At 37.6% G+C, this 25,478-nt stretch overlaps 1 protein-coding gene across 3 annotated transcripts in view; it reads left to right on the top strand.

The window, feature by feature from the left end:
• Window positions 1–25,478, top strand: part of LOC149176894 (ATP-citrate synthase alpha chain protein 3-like) — a 292,463-nt gene that overhangs the window by 245,253 nt on the left and 21,732 nt on the right. The gene's annotated exons all lie outside the window — the stretch shown is intronic.

Genomic DNA, 25,478 nt, shown 5'->3' with positions numbered 1-25,478 from the left:
AAGAATCTTAAATTTAGAAGAACTTAATAATCTTGCATTAAGCATTCTAAGATTAGTAATGCATTTACCTCCAAGCATAACCTTTGTTGATAGAGATAATAGGACCACCTTTCTCATCTAGTTTGAGGGGCCTAACACCTCTTTAGTGGTTAACACGGTGACCTTGCAGTTGTCAGATCCACAGTTTCTACAGCGTCGGAGGCACCGGGTGGCTAGTACCTAAGGGGAGGTATCGTTAATCAAGCCTCTACTTGCTTCCCCTTGGCCTAGTCTCACAACCTACTCTAGAGAATAGCTTCAAAATAGTTAAGAGGAAGGATACACCTAAAATAGGCATCTAATTAAAAGCAATCAAGATTTTTGCATCACAACTCACTCATAGGATTTGCATAACATATAGGATAGTTAAGCATTCAAGCATTGGTTGTTCAGCTGGTCTCTTGGTCCTTAATTGATATAAAGCAAGTTGACTCCATTAGGCACTGGTCTCTTTAAGAATTCAATCTAATCACTAAACACTTGCTAAATCAACCAAGTGGCTAGGCCATTCAATCGTGTCTCCTGGACTCCTTGGTTGACAACTTGTTTTTCATTTCCACCTTCCATAGGGACTATCCCCCATAGCCTGCTGTTGGGAGACAATTAGAACAAAGTGGGCGTGGATTAGAGTGACTGCCCCACCCTAAGTCATCGTTGCATTGTGCCTATACAATCTGAGTGACAACATTTTTTGGTGTCGTTGTCGGTGTTTTTCTGTTTCTTGAACACAGTTTTTCGCTGTGACATTGCACCGAGAAACTGACTCGACCAAAATTTAGGTTAAAGTTGGCCCTCAAACCAGAGGGGCCTCCCACAAGTGTCACGAGGTTTTTTTAGTGCTATTCATTGTCACTGGACAACAACCTTTGAAGCACAATGGCCAGATCTATTGTTATTTGTAGGTGGTTACTGATAATTATCCAATCTTTGCTCAGAAATAAATCCCTCTCTTGCAGAAACTTGATCAAAGTGCCAACGTCCAGCTTTGACAGAATAACATACTTTAGAGAGTTTGGTAGAGGAATAGAAGAGAATATATGATAATTAAACATTCATACTGAATACTTAATCAATCAGATTTAGTAGATGCATGTAGAAGAATTCTACAACCAAACAAATATACATTCAAGAGATGACAGAAGGCAACAATTAAATGATGCAGAGGAGCTAATTTAAACAGACTGTTAATTAGCTAATCTCAATGTAGATGATAACTTTGTAGCGGGCTGCTAGGGAGGTTGATACTCAAACCTAGCCTTGCCCTAACTCCTATGTTACCTTGAACATATGCAGAAGCAGATTATGAAATCACAGGGAAAAACATACAGAAGAAACAAATTTTGTCATGAACTGGAGTCAGAAACCTTCAATTAAAAATCTTGTAATAAAAGTCTTTACAAAAATGGCAGGGTTTTGGCATCAAAAGCCAACCCTTTTACATTGAAAATCAAATAATATATAGATATTACAACTCCTGAAGCTGTTACAATTTTTTTTGGAATAAAATACTAAACAATGCACCTAAAATATAAATACTCTCTAAATAATATGCAGGAGATTTGGAATTGCTGGAAAATCATCTACCTTCAAATCTGGGAATTGGTTCATTAATGCTGATTTAGATGCCCAAATGTTGCCTTTAAATCTGAAACTGTTTTATTAATGCTAGTCCTCTGCCTTGGAATCTGGAGTGGTTGAAGTTGTTTTCACAAAATCTGTTATCTTCCCTTCAAACTTGGTTAACTTTGCCACCTGTATCAACTAGCTGTCCCTTTGACTTCTATTTCTAAGTCCAAAATCTAAAAATAATCTCATGTCTGCTTATGTTTTTCCACCTAGTTGATTAAGGAATTCTTTGCATTTTGGAGTTAAACCAAACTATATGTTGACCTTTTTGCCCATAATATTTTCCTTCATTATCTTTTAAGTGCTTAACAATTGTTGTAAAATATTTGGGAGGAAAATATTTTGATAAAATATCTAAAATATTTTATTTTAAAACTTGTAAATTCATATTTCTCTATTTTCATGAATTTCATAAATGAAATCTCAAAATATTTCCTCAAATGATTTTATCCCATAAAACCATCCATTGTTTGAAATCCATGTCTTGTTTTTCTCTAAATTTATATATTTATGAATAAATAAGATTCATAAACATATTTCATAAAACCATCGACTGATTTCTTTCCCATGGTTTTGAAAACCATGTCTTGTTTTTCCCATGATTGGTAAAATATCTTTTAGTTTCCCTTTTTACTTCTGTAAAATCTTTGGATAAGAATTTATCCAAATTTTATGTTCACGTGCATTTCATCTTTATAATTTCTTTCCTCCTTAAATTCATAGCATAAAACATTATTTCTCTGCTCTGTAAAATTTCATTTTTACCTCTGTAAAATTATTCCACAAGGAGGAAACATCTCTTTCTAGCATTGGAAACTCCATGTTTTGTATTGAAGTGTATTTCTGGAACATGTATCCTCATTTTACCTCATTTTACTCAGCCTCCTCTTACTTCAAGCTTTCGCCCATAATCTCATTCCAGTAAAAATAACTATAAAAATGCTCTCCATTATTTCCCTCAATACACACTTTATAATTTTTAAAATTTTCTTGCATACCTCGTAGACATTCCCGCTTGACATTTATAAATTCAAATCAATGTAAAAAAGTGGTTTTACAACGTCCTTTTGGGGGGGGGGTGTTGTAGATGGTAAAGGGGGATCCCGTAATTTGGGGGGGGGGGGTTGTAGATGGTAAAGGGGGATCCTGTAATGCATGAGATGAAGACAGTTGTAAAAAGCGGTAAAAGTGAAACAACTTTGCCGGGGGAAGGGGGGGTAGGTTAAAGGTTGGATAGGCAACACCCCCCGCAAACCATAGATTTATTACTTCACACATCTCGAGGTAATGAATATAATGGTGTTTTAATGTTTGAAATGAGGGGTGGGGACATAGGTTTGATTTGATCCATTGATTTTGACTTTTTTGATCACTCGTAATACATGGTAACAAATGTGGTTCTCATACTTGGAGATTGGTATGACTAACATAAGTTTAATATTTTGAATAAATAATTTTATAAAAAATATAATTATATATTTTTATAAAATTAAATTTTATTTAAAATCAAAAGTATTAAAAATAACTTAGAAACATTTATAAAAACCTCAGAGACAATTCATCCTTTAACAATGGAAAGGGTTTAGATGGAATGATATTTAAAGGAAGGTATTTGCCAAGGTAAGGATAAGATTAAAGGAAGGCGACAAATTTCTGAAAATTTAAAAGAAAAATTGTAACTTTTAAAGGTGTCAAAAAAAGTTACAACATCCAATGAACAATTTATTGGACCTTGGCTTTGTGACATTCGTCTTGATCATCTTCATCTTCTCATCATCTCATCATTCCTTATCCCATCAACGCCACATTTTCTAGCGCCATTAAATCTCTTCATCTTTTCATCACCTTACCTTTTTTCCTCTCACTAATCCTTTCATCTTTTCTATCTGCACCTTTAGCACCTGGACATTTCACTGGATTTCTTGTTTGGGTGGCGTCTCCACTTATTCATCCATTCACAAGAGCTTACTCTAGAAGAAATTCTAGTAGCTTGGTTAACCCCACTCCCGATCCTAAAAAGGCTCTGGAGCTCGGTTAAACAAATTACATTCTGGTAAGCATTTAATATTTCTTGGACAGGGAGCCCTCCTTGTATCTACTTTCTTTTCCTTAATCCCATAAATCAAGATTTCATGGATTATTACAACCCTTGTAGTTTTGCCAACATTCAAGGCTATCCTCATGATCTTCCAGATGACTCTACTATGAACAAGTTTATGATATTCCAGGGGAATAATGCAATCAATGCTGATTCTCACATAAAGAAGTTCACAACTTTTCTGCAAAGATATGCCCATGCGACTACATACAATCATGAAGATGTCAGAATGAGACTATTTGTCCTTACATTAGAAGAAGATGGATTACAATGGTTTCATGACAAGCCTGATAATGCTTTTGACTCTCTGCGAGCCCTCACTGATGCATTCAAAGATAAATTTGGGGACAAGAGAGAAGTTAAATATTTGGTTAAAGAGCTTAACTCCATTAATAAAAGGGAAACTGAGATAATTGAAGAATTTAATCAAGGGTTCAGTGGTATCCTCAGAGACATGACTCAAGGTTACAACCAAACTGACAAGACAGAGTTAGAACAATATCTTGAGGCTTTTTGTGTTGACACTCAACATGAGATAAGACGTACCAAGCCTGCCAATTTAATTGTTGCTCAGAATACAACAGAAGAATTAGAAAAGGATAAGAAAGATTCAGGTAAGTCTGAGATTCTTGGTTTTGAAAGAGGTCCAGTCAAGAGTAAAGGGAAGGAAATTAAGGAGGTAGAGCATGATCCCATTAAAGAATTAACACAAATGGTTAAGGAAATGAGAATTGAACATGCTCAACAAATAAGTGCTATGCAGTCTAGGTTGATTCAGATGGAACGAAATCAAGCTCAGAATATTCAGCCTAGAAATAATAATAAGAATAGAGGAAACAATAATCCATGGTTAAGAAGGAATCCTCCTAATGATCAGAGACCTCCTACTCCTCTTGAGTCTGCCAATGTTGTTGATCAACCTATCTCGTTTTGTAGACCATGTGAAAATTTCCATGAAGAAAGTGCATGTGCTATTGCTAGAAAATTCTTTGATGAAGCAACAAATGAACAAATAAATAATGTAAGTCAGAATTCTTCCAAGGAAAGTCGTTGCACAAATATGTTTTCCTCCTCCTTCACAATCAATAACTTTAGTGATGAAAAGGATCCTATCACACAAATATATGGTGAAGCTCCATCTCAAGAACAAATTTTGGAAATTACTAGAAGTAAGGGTTATACCTATTAGAGAAAGGGTAAACAACAAAGTCAGAATAAGCAGGTTGCATCTGAAAAGTATAAATTAGGATTAAAGTTTGATTGGGCTACATGGATAAACAACATTAAAATGTCTGTCCCTGTGCTTGAACTCTTAAAAATTCCTTTTCAAAGGGCAACATTCTTCAAGGCTTTAGGCATGGCCCAACAAGATAAAGTTGATTCACATCCCAAAGATGAAGAAATTAAGTTAAAGGATTTGAATTGCTACATGACTAATGAGGATCATCAACCTTTCTTTCTCACCTTGGATATTAATGATCGTTTACTTCATAATTGTACGCTAGATTTCGGTGCTTGAATGAATGTTATGACTAAGAAGGTTATGGATCAATTAAATTTAAGAATTTCTAGGCCTTAGCATAACATTTTCTCTATGGATTCGAAGAGAATTGAAGTCCTTGGTGTAGTTAAATATTTACAGCTTTCCCTGGCAAATTATTCGTACAACATTATCACCATAGACATAGCAATCATTGATGTTCCAAATGTATGGGGAATGCTTCTCTCAAGGAACTTTGTAGCTGATTTAGGAGGATATATTCATATGGATCTCTCATATGCTACTATCCTTGTAGTAACTGGTTGTAATGCAAAATTATATAGGGAAGTGGAAAGAAGGTATCATGTTGAAGTTCTAAAGAGGCTGGAAAATGGTGAATGGATTGAACCATAGGGTCATCCACCGTAGTATGAGGATGAGTTCATTCAGTCAGTTTATCACTTTTCTTCATCTCATCTTCCATTCTATCTTCTGAGCAGGAAAATAAGCAGGTTTCAGTTTGATAGAGGTGTGCAACACAGTAATAAGAGTCTACATCAACCGAAAAGGGTGAAATTTCAGCAAGGGACATCTGACAAGCACCCTATTGATCTACCTGTCAGCGAGCAGCTGTTCCAGATTGTGCCTCATGGATGACATCTGATGCCATAGGGCATCCTTTGTATAGTATCTCTAACCCTACTCCTTTTCATTTATGTCATTAGTTAGTTTTATTTTATGCACTTATGTTTTATTTCTTTACATTTCAGTTCATTAGAGTAGATTTTTTCTATTCCAACAGATATTCTATATATGCATGATGATTTTGTTAATGTATGGATATCTATTTGTTGGACTTTTGTTTTCTTAGATATAGGATTCTGGATTCTCACGTTACTTTGATGAAGTGACATGTCCCCATATGGAGCCAAATGTTGCACCCATTTTGTCACAGGTCCAAGGAAGTAGTTGGACAAAATTTCTCAAAGTCAGAATCATCAGTCAGCGATCTGTCATGTCATTGTAAAACCCAAATTATGTAAGTTATAATGTAAGTGATGCTAGTACGACCATGTAATTATGTAACAACTTAGGTAAGCTTATGATTTTTGCGACAGATTTCATCCTAGGAGGTTTTTTAACCTCACCTATTACCTATGTTTCTAAACACAGCTAATCAAAAGAGTTTTTTCCCCTCCAATGTAAACCCTAAAGCTAGGGTGGAATTTATTGTCAATGTCTTAGGCGAGTCCTAGTGTTCTTAGCTGAGTCTGTTGTAAAAGTGATTTGGGAATAATTTAAGCTATTTGGCTAAATTATTTTATTACAAATCACATGGTCTACTAGATCATATTGTGTTGCAGAATTGGGTTAAATATTATGAGGGTCTATAATGAACAGGGATTCCCCCTTTGAGGGTTGAATTATTGTAATATCTGATCTAAAAATATTTTAGTTCATGGTCCCTCGCAATAAGACTCCATGGCTAAAGTACTTGAGGGTGGCAAAATAGTTAATCCCTTTTTATGTCAATTAATTACTTTTTCTGGAAAAAATAAAATTAAATCCCAAGTCAGAAAATTAATTAATTTAGAGTCAAAAAATAAATTCTAAAGAAATTAATTTCTCCAAGTGGAAAATAACTAAAAAAATTGTAGGTCAAAAAGAAGTTAATTTTTGGAGGTCCCCAACCAAGAAAAAAATGGATTTTTTGAGAAAAATTAAGCCCTTGGACCTTGGTGGTTAATTCAAAGTCAAAATTTTGAGGAAATTAGTTCAAAATAATTATTTTTGGATTAATAAAAAATGGGTTTTATAAGAAATTCAAAAATTCCTTAAAAATATATTTTTGATGGGAGAGACTGAAAGATGATCAAATATTTATTGATGATCGAGATTACTTTCACTGGGATGAAGCTATCTAGCTGTTATTTTCCACTTGGAGGGATTTCTTTATAAATAGAAGACATTTTGTTTCTATTCATCATCTTTGGCCAATGAAAACTTTGTAAAGTTGGTGTGAAGTCACTCTTCTGCTGGGAATGTTTGAAATTCATGATAAAAGACTTTGGAGTACAATTCATGGTGTCTTGGTCTCATTGATTTGTGGTATGTGCTTTCCTATATTGTGCTGAAAATTTTAATAAGCTTGTTATTCATTAGATGGGGATAAGAACATTCTATTGGTAGATTTTGGGTCTATTTGAGATGATTTGATTCGCCATATGTCTAACGAGTTTTCTTGAAGGAAATATATAGCGTTTGCAGGTTCCTCGACTTTGGGCTCCAAGTTCACAGAGTATGGGCATAGGCTGACCTTCTTTGGACTCTGGGAAATTTATGTGATTTTCTTACTTCGCTAAGACTGTGATTAATATCTATCTTTCAAAATACATCAAGCCATTGTCATTATTATAAAAATTATTCTTCAAAAAACCTTTCAAGCATTGTATATTTGGATATATTTTGTAAATAACTTGTACATTCTTTTTGTAGAGTAATTTTTTTTTTGTAGAATAATTTTTTCTAACCCTTGTTTTGCAGCTACTTGGGGTTTATTTTCAAATTTGGTATATATTAGGGTTTTGGGTATTTTTATTTTCATTTGTGCAGGTGAGATCCAAGCTATTTGATGAAGTTTGTTGGGGTTTTGAGCTAGATCTAGGCCCTTGAGGGTAAGCTCTAGTCTCCAAATTTTTTACAGGGCTAGTGTCAAAGAAAATTAGACAAATTTGCAAATCTGAAGTGGAAAATCGAATCTTGCAAGGGTTTAATTTTTTTTTTAGCCCTACGTAGCCCCTTTTCTCCTTGTTCGTGGCCTTTCTCTCTTCCTTGGGTGAGCCGCAGGCCTGGTTTGGCCTTCAAACCCTAGACGAGGCCTTGTCTTGTCTAGACGGCAGGCCTAAAGGCCTTCTTCCTTCAAGCTACAGGCCTTAGGGCCCCTTTCTAGCCCTCGGCCCCCCTTTGTCTAGCCTTTTTTGCTCTCGGCCTGACCTTCTAGCCCTTCGCTCAGCCTTTTCTCTCCTTGGTCCTCCTCTGTCTACCCTTTCTCCCTCTCGACTGTATCTTATTCCTAAGACACAACCTCATTTGAGGCCTAGCATGCCCCTTTGTGGGATTTTCCCTAATCTGCAACCCTCTTAGGGCTTGCAGCAGGCCTCCAAGGCCTCCTCACGTTGACTGCAGGCCTAACTAGGCCTTCCTCCCTTTGCCGCTAGCCCTATTAGGCCTTCCTTGTCTGTTGCTGCGCTCTCTAGGCATTGGCAGCCTTAGCGTCAAGCCTTCTTGGCCTTGGATCACTCATCTTTACCCTCATTTGCCTTCTTTTCATCTGTGTGGTTAGTCGTCTGATTTCTGGACTGATTCTTGGTGTATTTTGCAGTGATATTGGAGCTAATTTTATGTTTATAGGTGTGCCAGTCACTAGAAGAATTTTGATAAGAGGACTAGCCCTCTTCAAGGCCTCGAGGTCTAGTGGTTTGCTTCCTCTAAACCCTCATTTTACTCAATGTTTTGGTACAACATTCTGAATACTTCATAACAGTGGTAAAATATCCATACTAGTGGCATAAAATTAATTGGTAAACTATCTAACATATTGATAAGACACTTGTGTGGTTTGGGCAGTATTTGTTTGGATGAAATCTCAATATTTTGATGACTTTCATTTTCTTTAGGACTGCATACTAAAATCTGAACCCAACAGTGGCCATTTGCATCATTAGAAGGCCTAATACATTGAGAAGTTGGTGATTTGAGAAGTTGGTTTGGCATTAGGGATTCCATCATTTGCATTTTGCATACATTTGGCATCTCATTTTGCATCTAAAAGTGTTCTAGAGATAAGAAATCCTCTGCTGTCATAAAGTCCTCTTGTTGATGTGATTGGAACATTAATGATCTAAGGCTTTCACTTGTTTATATTCATAAGATAATAATTGCCAACTGTTAGCTTACTTCTGTTATAAATGTTCTCTATTGCTCATTTTAATTGATGACTATTTCAAGTTGAGTTTATGAGAAAACACTAACATTTGTTGTCTTGTGAATTTCTATAAATAATTAAATCCTAATTTTGTACATAGGCTCACTCTCTAAAACACTTAACATTAATCTCAAGAATATTTTGTTGAGGATCTTGTGTTACATCAGTTTTCCTTTGGAAATCTAATTTTCTTCATCAATCTACCTGGTATTGAAGTAACTTTTCCTAATTTTGCTTAAAGAATATTATTGAGCAATTTGTGGTCTTGGCTAATTAAAAATCTAATTGGTAATCATTGTGACATTTGCATCTAAGATCTAAGTGTTCTTAACTTGAGGATTGGTGAATCTAATTGCATATCTCTTAATAATCGTCTTGTTAACATTGACGAGGCTAATTGTGTTTCTTTAATTGTTATCATTGTCATCATTCATTGGTTAGTCACATCTTTGTGGATGATAATTTTATCTTGAGCACTTGAGCAATTGTATCATAGATATCTCTTGTTTATTGTCAGCACTTGTTAAATTGGCATATACTCTTGTGGTTGAAATTGTCTCTTGATAAGTACTTATTGATATAACTTAAGATCATTCATAAACTAAGTACTTAACGTAAACAATCTTAACTCAAGAAGCACTCAATAATCTTGCATTAAGCATCCTAAGATTAGTATTGCATTAATAACTTACCTCCAAGCATAATCTTGGTTGATAGAGATAAGAGGACCACCTTTCTTGTCTAGCTTGAAGGGCCTAACAACGCTTTAGTGGTTAACACTATGACTTTGCAGTCGTCAGAGCCACAATCTTTGCAGCGCCGGAGCCACCAGGTGGCTAGTACCTAATGGGAGGTTTCGTTAATCAAGCCTCTGCTTGCTTCCCCTTGGCCTCTTTCTTACAACCTACTCTAGAGACTAGCTTCAAAATAGTTAAGAGGAAGGCTACACCTAGAATAGGCATCTAATTAAAAGCAATCAAGATTTCTGCATCACACCTGAGTCATAGGGTTTGCATAGGATATAGGATAGTTAAGCATTCAAGCAACGGTTATTCATTCAATCCCTTGGTCCTTAATTGTTTATAAAGCAAGTAAGTTGACTCCATTAGGCACTGGTCTCATTAAGAATTCAATCTAATCACTAAACGCTTGCTAAACTAGCTAGGCCATTCAATCATGTCTCCTAGACTCGTTGGTTGACAACTTGTCTTTCATTTTCACCTTCCATATGGATTACCCCCCATAGCTTGCTGTTGGGAGACAACTAGAATGAAGTGGCGGGTGTTCAGAGTGAAAACCCCTACCCTGGGTCATTGTCACACCGTACCTGTACAATCTGAACGACAACAGTTTTTGGCGCCATTGTCTGGTACCAATTTATTGGACCTTGGCTTTGCGACATTCTTCTTAATCATCTTCATATTCTCATTATCTCATCTTTCTTTATCCCATCAACGCCATGTTTCCTAACGCCACTATATCTCTTCATCTTTTCATCACCTTATCTTTTGTCCTCTAACTAATCCTTTCATCTTTTCTATTTGCACCTTTAGCACCTGGACATTTCTATTGATTTCCTGTTTGGGTGGTGACTCCACTTTTTCATCCATTCACAAGAGCTTACTCGAGAAGAAATCTTTTCGTCACTTTATCTTTTTTCCTCTCACTAATCCTTTCATCTTTTCTATTTGCACCTTTGGCACTTGGACATTTCTATTGATTTCCTGTTTGGGTGGTGACTCCACTTTTTCATCCATTCACAAGAGCTTACTCTAGAAGAAATCCTGGTAGCTTGGTCAACCCTGCTCTCGATCCTGAAAAGGCTTTGAGAGCTCGGTTAAACAAATTACATTCTAGTAGGTATTTAATATTTCTTGGACAGGAAGCCCTCCCTGATATCCACTTGCTTTTCCTTAATCCCATAAATCAAGACTTCATGGATTATTACAGGCGGGCCGTTTTGCCAACATTCAAGGGTATCCTCATGATCTTCCTGATTACTCTACTATGAACAAGCTTCCGATATTATATGGGAATAATGCAATCAATGTTGATGGTCACATAAAGAAGCTCACAACTTTTCTGCAAAGATATGCCCATGTGACTGCATACAATCATGAAAATGTCAAAATGAGACTATTTGTCCTTACATTAGAAGAATATGTATTACATTGGTTTCATGACAAGCCTGATAATGCTTTTGACTCTCTGCGAGCCCTCATGGATGCATTCAAAGATAAATTTGGGGACAAGAGAGAAGGTAAATATTTGGTTAAAGAGCTTAACTCCATTAAGAAGAGGGAACATGAAACAATTGAAGAATTTAATCAAAGGTTCAATGGTGTCCTTAGAGACATGACTCAAGATTACAAGCCACATGACAAGACAGTGTTAGAACAATATCTTGAGGCTTTTTGTGTTGACACTCAATATGAGACAAGACGTACCAAGCTTGCTAATTTAACTGTTGCTTAGAGTACAACGGAAGAATTAGGAAAGGATAAGAAAGCTTTAGTTAAGTCTGAGATTCCTAGTTTTGAAAGAGTAAAGGGAAGGAAATTAAGGAGGTAGAGCATGATCCCATTAAAGAATTAACACAAATGGTTAAGGAAATGAGAATTGAACATGCTCAACAAATAAGTGCCATGCAGTCTAGGTTGATTCAGATGGAACGAAATCAAGCTCAAAATATTCAGCCTAGAAATAATAATAACAATAGAGAAAACAATAATCCATGTCCAAGAAGGAATCCTCCTAATGATCATAGACCTCCTACTCCTCGAGTCTGCCAATGTTGTTGATCAACCTATCCCGTTTTGCAGACCATGTGAAAGTTTCCATGAAGAAAGTGCATGTGCTATTGCTAGAAAAATCTTGGATGAAGCAACAAATGAACAAATAAATAATGTAAGTCAGAATTCTTCCAAGGAAAGTTGTTGCACAAATATGATTTCCTCCTCCTTTGCAATCAATAACTTCAATGATTAAAAGGATACTATCACACAAATATATGGTGAAGCTCCATCTCAGGAACAAATTCTGGAAAGTTCTAGAAGTAACGATTATACCTATCAAATAAAGGGTAGGGAGCAAAGTCAGAATACACAAGTTGCATCTGATAAGTATAAATCAAGATTAAAGGTTGATTGAGCTGCATGGATAAACAATATTAAAATGTTTGTCCCTGTGCTTGAACTATTAAAGATTCCTTCACAAAGGGCAACGTTCTTCAATGCTTTAGGCATGGCCCAACAAGATAAAGTCGATTCACATCCCAAAGACGAAGAAATTTAGTTAAAGGATTTGAATTGCTACATGACTAATGGGGATCATCAACTTTTCTTTCTCAACTTGGATATTAATGACCATTTACTTCATAATCATATGCTGGATTCTGGTGCTTTAATGAATGTTATGACTAAGAAGGTTATGGATCAGTTAAATTTAAGAATTTCTAGGCCTTATCATAACATTTTCTCTATGGATTCAAAGAGAATTGAAGTCCTTGGCGTAGTTAAAGATTTACAGGTTTCCTAGGCATATTATCCGTACAAAATTATCACCATGGACATAGCAATCATTGATGTTCCAGATGTATGGGGAATGCTTCTCTCAAGGAAGTTTGCAGCCGATTTAGGAGGATGTATTCAGATGGATCTCTTATATGCTACTATCCTTGCAGCAATTGGTGGGATGGTCAAATTATATAGAGAAGTGGAAAGAAGGTATCATGTTGAAGTTCCAAAGAGGCTGGAAAATAGTGAATAGGTTGAACCACAGGTTTATCAACCACAATATGAGGCTGAGTTCATTCAGTTAGCTTATCACTTTTCTTCATCTCATCTTCCATCCTATCTTCCGAGCAGGAAAAGAAATAGGTTTCAGTTTGATAGAGGTGTGCAACGTAGTAATAAGAGTCTACATCAACTGAAAAGGGTAAAATTTCAACAGGGGATGTCTGACAAGCAACCTATTGATCTACGTGTCAGCGAGCAAATGTTCCAGATTGTGCCATAGGGATGGCATCTGATGCCATAGGGCATCCTTTGTATAGTATCTCTAACCCTACTCCTTTTCATTTATGTCATTAGTTAGTTTTATTTTATGCACTTATGTTTTATGTCTTTACATTTCAGTTTGTTAGAGTAGATGTTTTCTTGTTGACACCTAATCTTTGGGATTAGGTGAATCCATATAAATATTGTAAATAAAAAATAAGGAGAATTGGAAGTTGAAGAGACACTGGGAGATGAAATTTAAGAGTCTCTCCCTCCATGTATATATCTATGTTTAGTATCAGTGCAAAAACACAATTCGCTTTGAGGAATTACCTCCTAGCCTGACATGGTATGAGAGCACAGGTCCCAAATTTTATTTTTGGCTCCCTTCCTGCCCTTGTAACTCCCTCCTGCCTATGTTCTGTATATTTCTGCAAAACTGTCACCTCTGTCTTGCAGTTCAAAAAAAACTTCTCTCCCCAATCCGTCTCATGCTCTCCAATTCGTTTATGCACCATTATACTGGAAGCCTAGCGAAAAGATGAGATTTAAAAATTCATTGGAAGCCAAGTTCAATAACCAATCGATGGTCTTCCCGCATTAATGGCGTGATTGAACTTTCGGGGGCACCTTTGTGTTTGCTGTCTCCTGCTTCGTTTCCAATCGTGCATTGGATTTTTTGGGGGTCGTCTTCGCTGTTTTGGGAGACTGGCAAGCAAGAGTTACTGGATGTTGTGCTGACTTTTTTAGCCATCTTTTATTTTTTTATAGAGGCAGATAGAGCTCGTCGGTGCAGTGAATGGTATGTCGATTTTTTTTAATGACTGTGTTTGCGTGCAACTGTGCTATGAAGTTGCTAGAGTGATATGCAATTTCTTTTTTGAAAATTGTTGGCGTCACTGTGTCTGCGTGCAACAAACATGTGTTCTGGAGTTCTGATCACACTGTGGTTCATATATTGAAATTAGTGTATGGTGAATGTATTGTTGGTATCAGTGTTAAACAATGTTTTTTGAACTGCCTTTGTCACGACATTACACCGCCTCCTCCCCATACCACCCATCGTGGCTCCCTGTTGCGGTATCACACTGCCTCCTTCCCATACCACCCATCGTGGCTCCCATACGCTCCTATGGGATCACCATACACACTCCTTCTACGACATCACCATACGCCTCCTCTCGACTCCCGGTCATACCTTGACTTCGCTCATATAACTTCGCCATATAACCCCGCGCTCATATAACTCCGCCTCATAACCCCGCGCTATAATTTAACTATGCCATGTGAAAATTCCTAGACTTTAGGAACCCCTACTGCAGCAAATCTGAATCTACTTCACCTACTTGATTTTAACATACATTAACCAAGTTATTCTTTTGAATACTGAAGCAAATTACTTTTGCAGCCTACACTTAATTAAATATTTGATCTCATGAAACAAAAAGCAGAGCAAAGAACAAGATACATAGGACACACTTATTTTTGGACACAATAGTCCCCGGAAAAACCCAATGCGGGAAAACCGGTGCAGCAGCTTTGAGGGTTTTATTATTATGCAGGAGAAATATATGAATACAAATCTAGAATGCTCATCTAGCAATCCTTTACAGAGAAAATATTGGCAGAAAATCTGAGTGAGTTTTACCTCACTTCACCCGGCAGAATTTTGGCTGATCCGGCACAACACTGGCTAACCCCAACTTTTTCTACGTTACCTCTTCTGCACTCTGTGTCATCTTTCCCGGCTGTTCTGACAGTTCTGGCTTCTTCCCTCTGCGTCAACTTTCCCGGTTGTTCCGGCAGTTCCCAATAGTTCTGGTTGTTCCCGGCGGTTCCGGCGTTTGCCCTTTGCGTCAACTTTCCTTGCAGTTCCCGCAGTTCCCGACAGCTCTGACTGTTCCCAATAGTTCCGGCTTCTGCATGACAGGCAACTTTTTTGCTCTGCTGGCTCTCTCCGCCTCTCTGTTTGTATTCTCCGGAAAGTCTTCCTCCCGAATTCTCACTGCCCCTCTGCTGCAAAATGATCACTTAATTTGAAATCCTTAGAAAACCCTTCCCTAGGAATCAAATTCTTGATCAATTCGTTCTGTGTGTGTGTGTGTTTCCAAATGAACCCCAAGCCTCCATTTTATACTTTTCTTGTTGAGTCTTCAACGACCAAGATTAAGTCTCTAATCAACGGCTAAGATTAAAACATGACTTGATCCGCCTTCTAGATCATTCTCACCCATATTTTGATTAATAACCATTAATATTTTAATTTTCCTAAGTTTAGCCTTAAGAACCCCATTAAAAATATTAATTATTTTAATAAAATACAATCCAGGTGGAATTTCACCACCCAGTTTCTGGGTTCATTAGAGTTTAGAACTCATGTGCCTTAGCCTGTCCACCAATTTTCAAGGCTAGAGCGCTTTCGATGCTACCAAAAACTAACATGCCACAATTATATATAACTCATGTCCAGTTAATACCTCCTCCGTCTGTCTAGTTAATACCTCCCCCATATACCCCCTCCCATACAACACCTCCCCCATATAACCCCTCCCCCAGTAATAACTTTGATATATTATTCCTCACTATTGTTTTTTCAAAGTTAAACAAAGTGTGTGACCAAAAGTGCATTTTTTTGCCACTAGAAGTGCAATTTTTTTTACACAATACACATATTTTTAAATGCATTCATTGATATCAATTGTTGGAGTAGTTCTTTATGGAAAAGAGAACTATCCTGAATGGTCAAGGAAGATAAAACACACTCATTTTTAATGAGTTGTGGAGAGGAGTTTGTGAAGGAGAAGGAGATAATGCACTTGCAAAGCCCACTTCAGATAAGGAGATTGCCATTTGGGAAAATAAGAATAACAAGGCCTTTGCCTTGATTGCAGCATCTGTAAATGAAGAGGTGACCGCCATATTTCATTATTTTCAAATGCTTTTGAAGCCTTAAAGGAGTTGAAGGAACTGTATGACTCGCACTCTGAACTTGAAGTTGTCCAATTGATGATTAAATTGTTCAGTTTTGACCGAAATTTTCAGGTCTGAAGTGGAGGCTGAAATTCTGCAGTTGGAGGTCGTAGTTTTGCTACTGGAAGAGATTTGACTAGGTTTGACTTGGAGAAGGAAAGCACTGTGAAAATTGGATGCCCAAATTCCTACTTCATCAATTGATTATGTTTCTCCTATTTGTTAATTACTGAACCAAATTATTTATTGCTTCCTACAGTAAACACTGAAACGAATACACTGCAGCCTTCACCGCTTAAATGAAATATGAAAACAAGAAACTGAATAAGAAAGAAATACACAACACATCTACACAGTTATTTTTGGACAAATGTCCCGAAAAACCCAATGCGGGAAAACTAGTGCAACAACTTTGAGGGTTTTATTATTATGTAGTGGTAATTTCTAAATACAATCTCTGGATGCCTTCCTGACAATCTAGTTATAGAGAATATCACTGATAGAGAAATAAGTGAGGTTACCTCACACTATCACTGGAAATCCTGGCTGATCCAGCCACTGAATGAACTGCCCCTGGCTACCTCTGCGCAGTCACTGCATCAGCCCAACGTCACACCCTCTAGGGACAGCGTCACCCCTTCAGCTGATCGATTTTCTGCCCAGGAACTTCGATTTTCACCTCCCGGTCTCACACCTCGGCTTTCGGCTTCTGCAATTGATTCCTTCAACAAATTTTCAGATTCCCTCTTGCCTTTTGTGCTACCTCTGCATGGCCCTGCGTGGCTCTACATTTGCCTCTCTGGCTCTCTGCTGCGTCTGCTAGATCTCTCTTTCTTTCTTCTCTGCTAAGTATTCTCCGACCGTGAAAGATTTCCCTTCAGATACTATCCTTGCCCCTCACTGCAAATGATCACTATTGAAAATCTCTTTGGCAGCTGCTCTGCTTCAGAAAAATGAATCTCTGATCTTCCCTCTATGTGTTCTCCAAGTGCCCCTCAAACCTCTTCTTATATCTTTCTGTTAGAAAACCAATGACCCAAATTAACTTCTAATCAATGGCTTAGATCATTTTGGCTTGATCCTCGTCTTCTTCTAGAAGTTACACCCATAGTTAGATTAATACCCTTTAATTATTTTAATTTCCTAAGTTTAGACTTAGGGTCCCATTAAAAATAATTAATTATTTTGGAAGTTCCCAAAATGATTTCTGGGTATTGGAGAATGCACGTGTCTAAGCCTCCTTGCAAAATTTGAGCCTTAGAGCACATCCGATGCTACTAGAAAACAACAAGCACATCATCCAAAAAGTTGGACTTGGTCTTGGAGGGTATTGGTCTTGGTCTAAAGGTCTTCGAATTCGTCAATAGAAGAATCTATACAGAAGAGAAGACATTTGCGGGTTTTCCTCTCAAGTGGAGAGGTTTTGGCCCTGGCTTGCAGCGTATATTTTGTGTTCTTGTTCTTTTTGGTTTTGATAGTTGTTTGATGATACACAAACATAATAATAATAAGAGAAGCTAATAAGTAAGATAAGTAAAAAGACATCACAAGCAATTATCAAAGAAAGAGAAATCACTCTAATCATTGCCCTTTAGATTTCTCAACATGGTATCAAAGCTAAGGTTGGCTAAGGGCATTATGAAGATCTCTACTACATTGAAGGAGTTTCTCAAGAAGTGTTCAAAGGTAGCAAGCCATCTCAAGAAAGGTATCAAGGAAGCATGGAATCTTCTATTTACTCCAAAGAAGAAAGTGACCAAGACAAAGGATGAAGGACTCTTCTCAACATTCACTAGCACATTTCAAGATGAGAACATTTGGGTGATCAATAATGGTGCATCAAGACACATGACTGGTCATCACAAGCAACTAAAGACATTGTCAAAGGAAAATCTTCTTACTTCGTAGAACTTGGAGATAATAAGAGCCACCCCCTGTAAGAGGAATTGGATCAACCTTGATAGAACTAGAGAATGGAGGCAATATTCATCTCAGCAACATCCTATTTGTTCCAGGTTTGCATAAGAATTTACTCTCCATTGCAAGTCTAGAAGATAAAGGTGGCTTTCATTGATGGAAAATTTGTAGCATGGAGTAAAAACTCAGGCATAGAAAATGCTAGAGTGATTGGCATTCGTGAAGGAAGACTTTACAGGTTGATATCTCCTCTTGCTCAAGCCTTGAATCACATCAAAATCAACCCTTGTGAGCTTTGGCATAGAAGATTTGGTCATCTCCATTTCAAAATCCTTCCAACTCTAAGTTCAATAGTAGATGGAATCCTTGAACTAAAAGAAGATCACGAAGGAGTATGCAAGGGATGTGCATTGGGTAAGAACACCAAGAGACCATTTGGAAGCAGTGCTTCACAGTCAAAAGAAATATTGGATCTTATTCATTTCGATGTCTGTGGTCCTATGACTTCTCAATCACTTGGAGGTCATCTATATTATGTCACATTTATAGATGATCATTCAAGGAAAACTTGGGTTTACTTAATGAAATCCAAGGATGAAGTACTTACAAAATTTCAAGAATTCAAAGCTGAAGTAGAGAACCTTATAGAAAGAAGAATTAAGATATTAAGATTGTATAATGGAGGAGAATATACATCCAAGGAAATCATAGCTTGTAAGGAGTCTGGGATTAAGAGGGAGCTGATAGTCCCATATAATCCCGAACAAAATAGAGTTGCAGAATGAAAGAACAAATCCTTTGAAGAAAGTCTAACAACAATGTTACATGATCAGGACTTACCGAAATTTCTGTGGATTGAAGCTGCAAAGACAACTGTATACATACAAAATCAAAGTTCCCACTGGTCACTAGATAACAAAACTCCTAAAGAAGTATTCACTGGGAAGAAACCTATTGTAGATCATCTCTGAATTTTTGGTTGTCCTGTCTATATTCATATACCTATGGACAAAAGAAAGAAGCTGGATCCATTAGGCATGAAGGGAACATTTGTTGGCTATAGTAACTCCTCTAAGGCCTATAGGATCTACTTAAAGGAAGGACACCGAATAGAAGTCAATCAAGATGTGATATTTGACGAAAGTATTGCATTCAAGAAATCAAAGGATCTCCCTATGGACTCTGATGATGAAGAACTTCCAGTATTTGAAGAAGTTATTAGGGGAGAAGAAGAATCAAATCATGAAGATGAAGGTCGTAGTGAACCTATACAACCCGTGGTTATCCCTGAAACTAGAAAAAGACCTAACTGGTTGAAGTCTACACTACTTGATGCAAAAGGTCATGGAGAAGCTCAAGGCACATCCAGGCAGAGCAAGAAGCCCAAATGATACTCTGGGTATGCAGCCTACATGAAAAAACTAATAGAAGTAGAGCCATCCACTTTCAAAGAAGTTGTCAATCACCAAGAATGGAAGGATGCCATGAATGAAGAATATCAGTCTATAATGAAGAATGAAGTTTGGGAGATCGTACCTAGGCCTGAAGACAAATCTGTGGTAACTTCCAAATGGATCTACAAGATCAAACATGCAGCAGATGGAAGTATTGATAAATATAAGGCAAGATTTGTGGGTAGGGGCTTCTCTCAATAAGAAGGCATCGACTATGAAGAGGTGTTTGCTCTGATAGAAAGGTATACGACTATACGTTCGTTGATCTCTTTGGCAACATCGATGGGATGGAGCATCCACCAAATGGATGTCAAGACTGCATTTTTGAATGGCACAATTGATGAGGAAGTCTATATATAGAGCAACCCTTGGGATTTTAAGTTAAAGATAGAAAGACAGATGTGTGCAGATTGAAGAAGGCATTATATGGCCTCAATAAAGCACCAAGGGCATGGTATGCTAGGATGAATGCATACCTTTAGAGATTAGGCTTCACAAAGAGTTCTGCTGATCCAAACCTTTATATTAAGGTGGTGAAGGGAGAGCCAGTAATCATTCTTCTGTATTTGGATGACCTTCTCTTAACAGGTGTGGAAGGTCGAATTGAGGAATATAAGAAGCAACTATCAACAAAATTTGACATGAAGGATCTAGGGCTGATGCACTACTATTTGGGACTAAAAGTCTGGCAAGGACTTGATGAGATCTATCTAGCTCAAGGAAAGTATGTGATCAAGATGTTGAAGAAGTTTGACATGATGGATTGCAAACCAATGACAACCCCAATGATCACAAATTTGAAAAGACTAAGGAGTTCCAAATCGAGCCCTGTGGATCCCTCGAAGTATAAACAATTGATTGGCTTCCTGATATACTTGGTGAATACTCGACCGAACATATTCTTTACAGTAAATGTTCTCAGTCAATTTCATGTAGAGTTGAAGCATGATCACTGGATAGAAGCAAAACATATTCTAAGATATCTGCAAGGAACCATCCACTACTGCCTGAAATACGATAGGAGGAATGATGTCCACTTGATTGGATATACAAATTTTGACTGGGGAGGCAATGAGCAAGATGGAAGGAGCACTACAGGAGGATGTTTCAGTTTGGGATCCTCCATGATCTCATGGATGAGCAGAAAGCAAGATACAGTTGCTTTGAGTAGTGCTGAGGCAGAGTATATTGCAGCCTGTGAAGTAAGCAAAGAAGCAATCTGGTTGAGGAAGCTGCTATCTGACCTATTTGAAGGACCTATGGACCCTACAATGATACATTGTGATAACACTAGTTGTATTCGATTGTTTGAAGACCCAGTGTTTCATGGAAAGATGAAGCATATCAATAACAAGTATCACTACATTTGGAAGCTAGTACAAGATGGTGTGTTGCAACTATAGTATATCTCCACTGATGAGTAGGTAGCTGACATATTGACAAAATCTCTTCCTAATAAGAAGCTTGTGTATTTGAGAAACAAGCTTGGTTTGGTTGATGTATCCTCCCTAGTTGAGAGGGAGAGATAGGCACATCATTCTTGTCTTCACTTGGGAAGACAGAATGGAGGATTGGTTAAGCATCTGGCATCTGATACTCTTTGAGGATGAAGTAGGGCATCCAAGATAAGAGTAGTCATGGACCGATATTCTTTGAGGACTAGCTATCCAAGATAAGAATAGTCCAAGGAAGGTCATACTCTGTGAACACCTTGGTGGGGTATGTACCTTGAGAGACAATGATGATGATGTTTATAAATCATTTGTCTTGCCAACATTGTGCTCTGATCTTACGGAGATAGAGCTGTTAGTCAAGGCCTTGCTATATGACAATGCTAGTTGTTATGATGCTAAACAGATGGGTTACCAATCCGACTCTTCTTGTGAGATCTCTTCAGATTGAGAATGTCCATGACCCATTTATGGATACCTCCATAGTTAAGAGGGAGTGTTGAAAAATGTGTAACTAGTTTCGGTCTTCATAAATATGAAATGTACTTTTGATTCTTGTAAATTGTAAAATAAAAGAAAATTATTATTATTATTTTTGGAGCATGGGTTTCATGTTCAAGGTCTTTTATTTTATAGGTCAAGCACCCATTGAGTGCTTCTAGGGTTTGTCCTAGGTCAAGATATCTATATTAGAATATCTTGAGAAATTGGCATCTTGTGGATTTGACATTGGCACTAAACAAATTGGCATTTTCTGGGTCATAAGATTGTTTCATAATTTATTGTTAAGTACTCTTGTCATTGAAGGCTAATCATAACTCTAAGTACTTAAACCTTAAGTCAACCTTAAACCAAGAATTCATTCATAATTTTTGCATAAGCATCTTAGGTCTAGTTGCATTAATTGTTAGTTTTTGTAGCATCAGATGTGTTCTAGCCTTGAAATTTTGTGGAGAGGCTAGAATGCATGAGATCTCCAAAACCCAGAAATCGTTTATGGAAATTACGCCTAGAAATGACTTAATTAGATTATTAGTCAATTTTTAAATATTTCCTTAGTCTAAACTTAGGGAATATGACTAATTAATCAAAATTAATTAAGTTATGGTGTGAATGTTCTAGAAACTCAAATGGATCGACTTGAAGTTAATCCTAGCCATCGATTAAGATCTAATCTTGGTCGTTGAAGTCTCAACAGAGGATTATAAGAAGAATTTGATGGGGCTTGGAGAAATCACTTGTGCAGTCCGATTTCGTGAGCAGATCAATTTCCTAAGTAGCAACATTCAGTTGCTGGAGAGAGAGCTAGAGAAATCGAAGTAGTGAGAGAGGGGTAGGGATAGTGAAGTTGGAGGAAGGATTCCAGTTCTGGTGAGTGCATTTGCAGAGAGGCAGAGGAGCCATAGTGAGGTTGACACAGAGCAGCGCAGTAGCCTCTAGAGGCAATTTCGAAATTGTTGGGGAGAAGAAGAGTTTCAGTGCCAGAAGCTAGGCAGAGGTTCTAGAGGCTAGGAGAGACATTTTCCCAAACAATAGCTGATCAGACGGCTTGAGGAGAAGCTGTTCCAAGCTGAGTGCAGGAGCAACTGTGCTAGGGTGACGCAGTGACTGCGTAGAGCCAGTTTGGACAACTCAATTTGAGCTGAGGTCAGAGCCCAAATTTGCCTATGGAGTGAGGAAATTCCTCACTAGATTTTTCTTGCCAGTTTTTCTCTGTAGGATTGCTAGTTTCGACATCCAGTTGTACTCAGATTATTTCACTGCTGCATAATAATAAAACCCTCGGCTGTTGCATCGATTTTCCCGAGTTGGGTTTTTCCGGGGACATTGGTCCAAAAATAACTGTGTTATTTTATGTGTGTGTGCTAGTATTTCTTCCAAATTTTATTTCTTCCGTAGTTTTATTTGTGTAGCTTGCAAGGTGATTGATTCATTATTTGTTGTAGCACACAGTAAATAAATTGTTAAAAATTAATTTAACAGTTAGGAGAATTATTTCCAGTTGCTGCAATAGGATTCAGGTTTCCGATTTTTCACATTAATAATTTACCTCAAAGCACAAGCTTGGTTGATAGACTTCTAGGGCCACCCTTTCTCACCTAGCTTGAGGGATTGAACACCTTTTTAGTGGTTAACACAATGACCTTGCAGTTGTTAGAGCCATAGTCTCTGCAGTGTCGGAGGCACTGGGTGGTTGGAACACAGGGGGAGGTATCAATAATCAAACCTTTGCTTGCTTCCCGTTGGGTTCCATCCCGCAACCTACTATAAAAACTTGTCTCAAAATAGTTAAGAGGGAGGTTCCATTTAGACTAGGCATATAACTTAAAAGTAACCAAGATCCTTCCATTATACTTAGATATTAAGACTTGCATCTCATATAGGTTAGTGAAGCATTTAAGTAGCAGTTGTCCATCCGGTTACTTGGTCTTAATTTAATAATAAGCAAGAGTTTTGACTCCATAAAGCACTGGTCTCATATCTAAATCTAATCTAATCCTTGAGATCTTGCTAAATTTACCCAAGTAGCTAGCCACTGAACTATGTCTCCCGAACCTGTTGGTCCTTCACCTTCACATTTCCATAGGGACTATCCCCCATAGCCTGCTATTGGGAGACAACTAAAACGAAGTGGGCGACGATCAGAGTGACAACCCCTGCCTTGAGCCATTGTCGCGGTGCCTATAGAATATGAGGGACAACAGACCCAATGGACAAATGTGGACCCAAATGGGAAATATGTGGAAATGGGTTGTAATGAACGAAGGGGAGTGATGTATGTGGTGTCGGGAAGCGGGACCATGCAACCAAAATTGGGATTTCCCATGTAGTGCCAATCCTAAAGCTAGTAGCCAATAGAGGAGATCCCACGGGACTAGGATACAAAAAATAACCACCAAATTGGACAAGGGGAAAAGAATACAGACCAAGCCCATTCTTTTCGCCAAATCCCCCCACTAATCCATGTCCAGATGTGTCCATAATAAGTAAGCAAAAATATCCAATTACATAATGAAAAGCCATACCTTAAGGATTGGAAGGCCTACCTTCAACATATGATCATGACAAAATGGGCGAGGTCACATAATAGTTGGATTAGGTGGCGGAGATGGTGGCACATCAAGCTATTTGGGGGTTGCAAGGAGCTGTTTGTTGAAGACAATCTAGGGAAAAAATTTCTCCTATCGGTGTCACCCATTGGTGGTGGGTAACATCTGGCTCCAACTGGGACATGATTTCTTAGTAGAGTGCACAACATACTCGAACAGGGAGGTCATGAGAACACCAACAATCTCTTGGGACCATAGATCTGTTACTTGCACATCAAAGACTAAGCACACCAGTTAGCATGTTTTTACGACGTCTTATGATCGCCCATGCTTTTGTTAGGCCATAAAAATCAACAAGGAATGCATTTTTAAATTATAAATGCAATTCTAATCTGAATGCACCTAATCTAACATGATAAAATAATATGACGTTAATTCTAATGCAAAATTCAATATGCGATGCAACGTACCCTAACATGCATGGTTACATTATTCGAATGCTAAGTGTAATCATACAGCCAATGCAACCAACATATCATTAGATCAATATGAGAGTTTTCATCAATATGATTACTCATGCAATAAATCTCAAAACCAACATAACAACAATCATATGGATGACGCGAGTGGGAGGTGGGAAAATATGATATCCATATGGTGTAGAAAGGAATCCTGGATGAGGGGAAAGATACAAAATTAGAAGTTCAAAGCTTTTCCTGCAAGTGCAAAATGGATGAATGAATGACCAAGCTCAAGAACTCCTTATCATGATCATTGTTCATGCTATGACAGGAAGGAAAAGTGAGCTGAGAACATGGAGAGATAGAACAATAGATTGCTTGGTATGATAGTCACATTGGAAATGGGCAACGATTGCTTGCTCACAACCCTGATGGTATGAATGGGAAGAAGGGATACCTCTAATGAGTGGCTCTTCTTTAACATCATACTCGGGAGGGGGAAAGGGTTCATCAATATTAGTGATGGTATGAGAAAGGGCGAAGCAAGGATTCATAGATAATGTAGCTATGTCATTGGGATCTTGGAGAAGGCAAGGGAAAGTGTGGCTCTTGTTAGGGTCATCATCGACATCATAAATGGGGCTGTCTACTTCCCACAAACCTTCTTCATGTATGGGAAAACAATGATCCTCCCTCTCACTGGTGTGAATAAGTATGTCATTATGAGTAATGCCCTGAAGAAAGGAAAAACCAACCTCAATCTCATTTTCGTTGTCAGTATCATAAATGTTGAAATTTCTAAGTCTGACACGTCAGAAATCCCTATTTCATTATCTGGTTTATTTTCTCCTACTTGTTATTTTCATTAACAAGTTATTTATAAATATAAATACTGAAAATAAACACAAATGCAGCCTTAACACATATACAGATCAGCGACTGAAATAAC

This window comes from Pinus tabuliformis, chromosome 4_1, assembly GCF_031772625.1.
Source record: "Pinus tabuliformis cultivar Carrire ecotype Pingquan chromosome 4_1, CPIR1, whole genome shotgun sequence".
Taxonomy (NCBI): Eukaryota; Viridiplantae; Streptophyta; class Pinopsida; order Pinales; family Pinaceae; genus Pinus; species Pinus tabuliformis.
The sequence above is the reverse complement of the archived record's forward strand: the minus strand, read 5'-3'. Positions and strand labels throughout refer to the sequence as shown.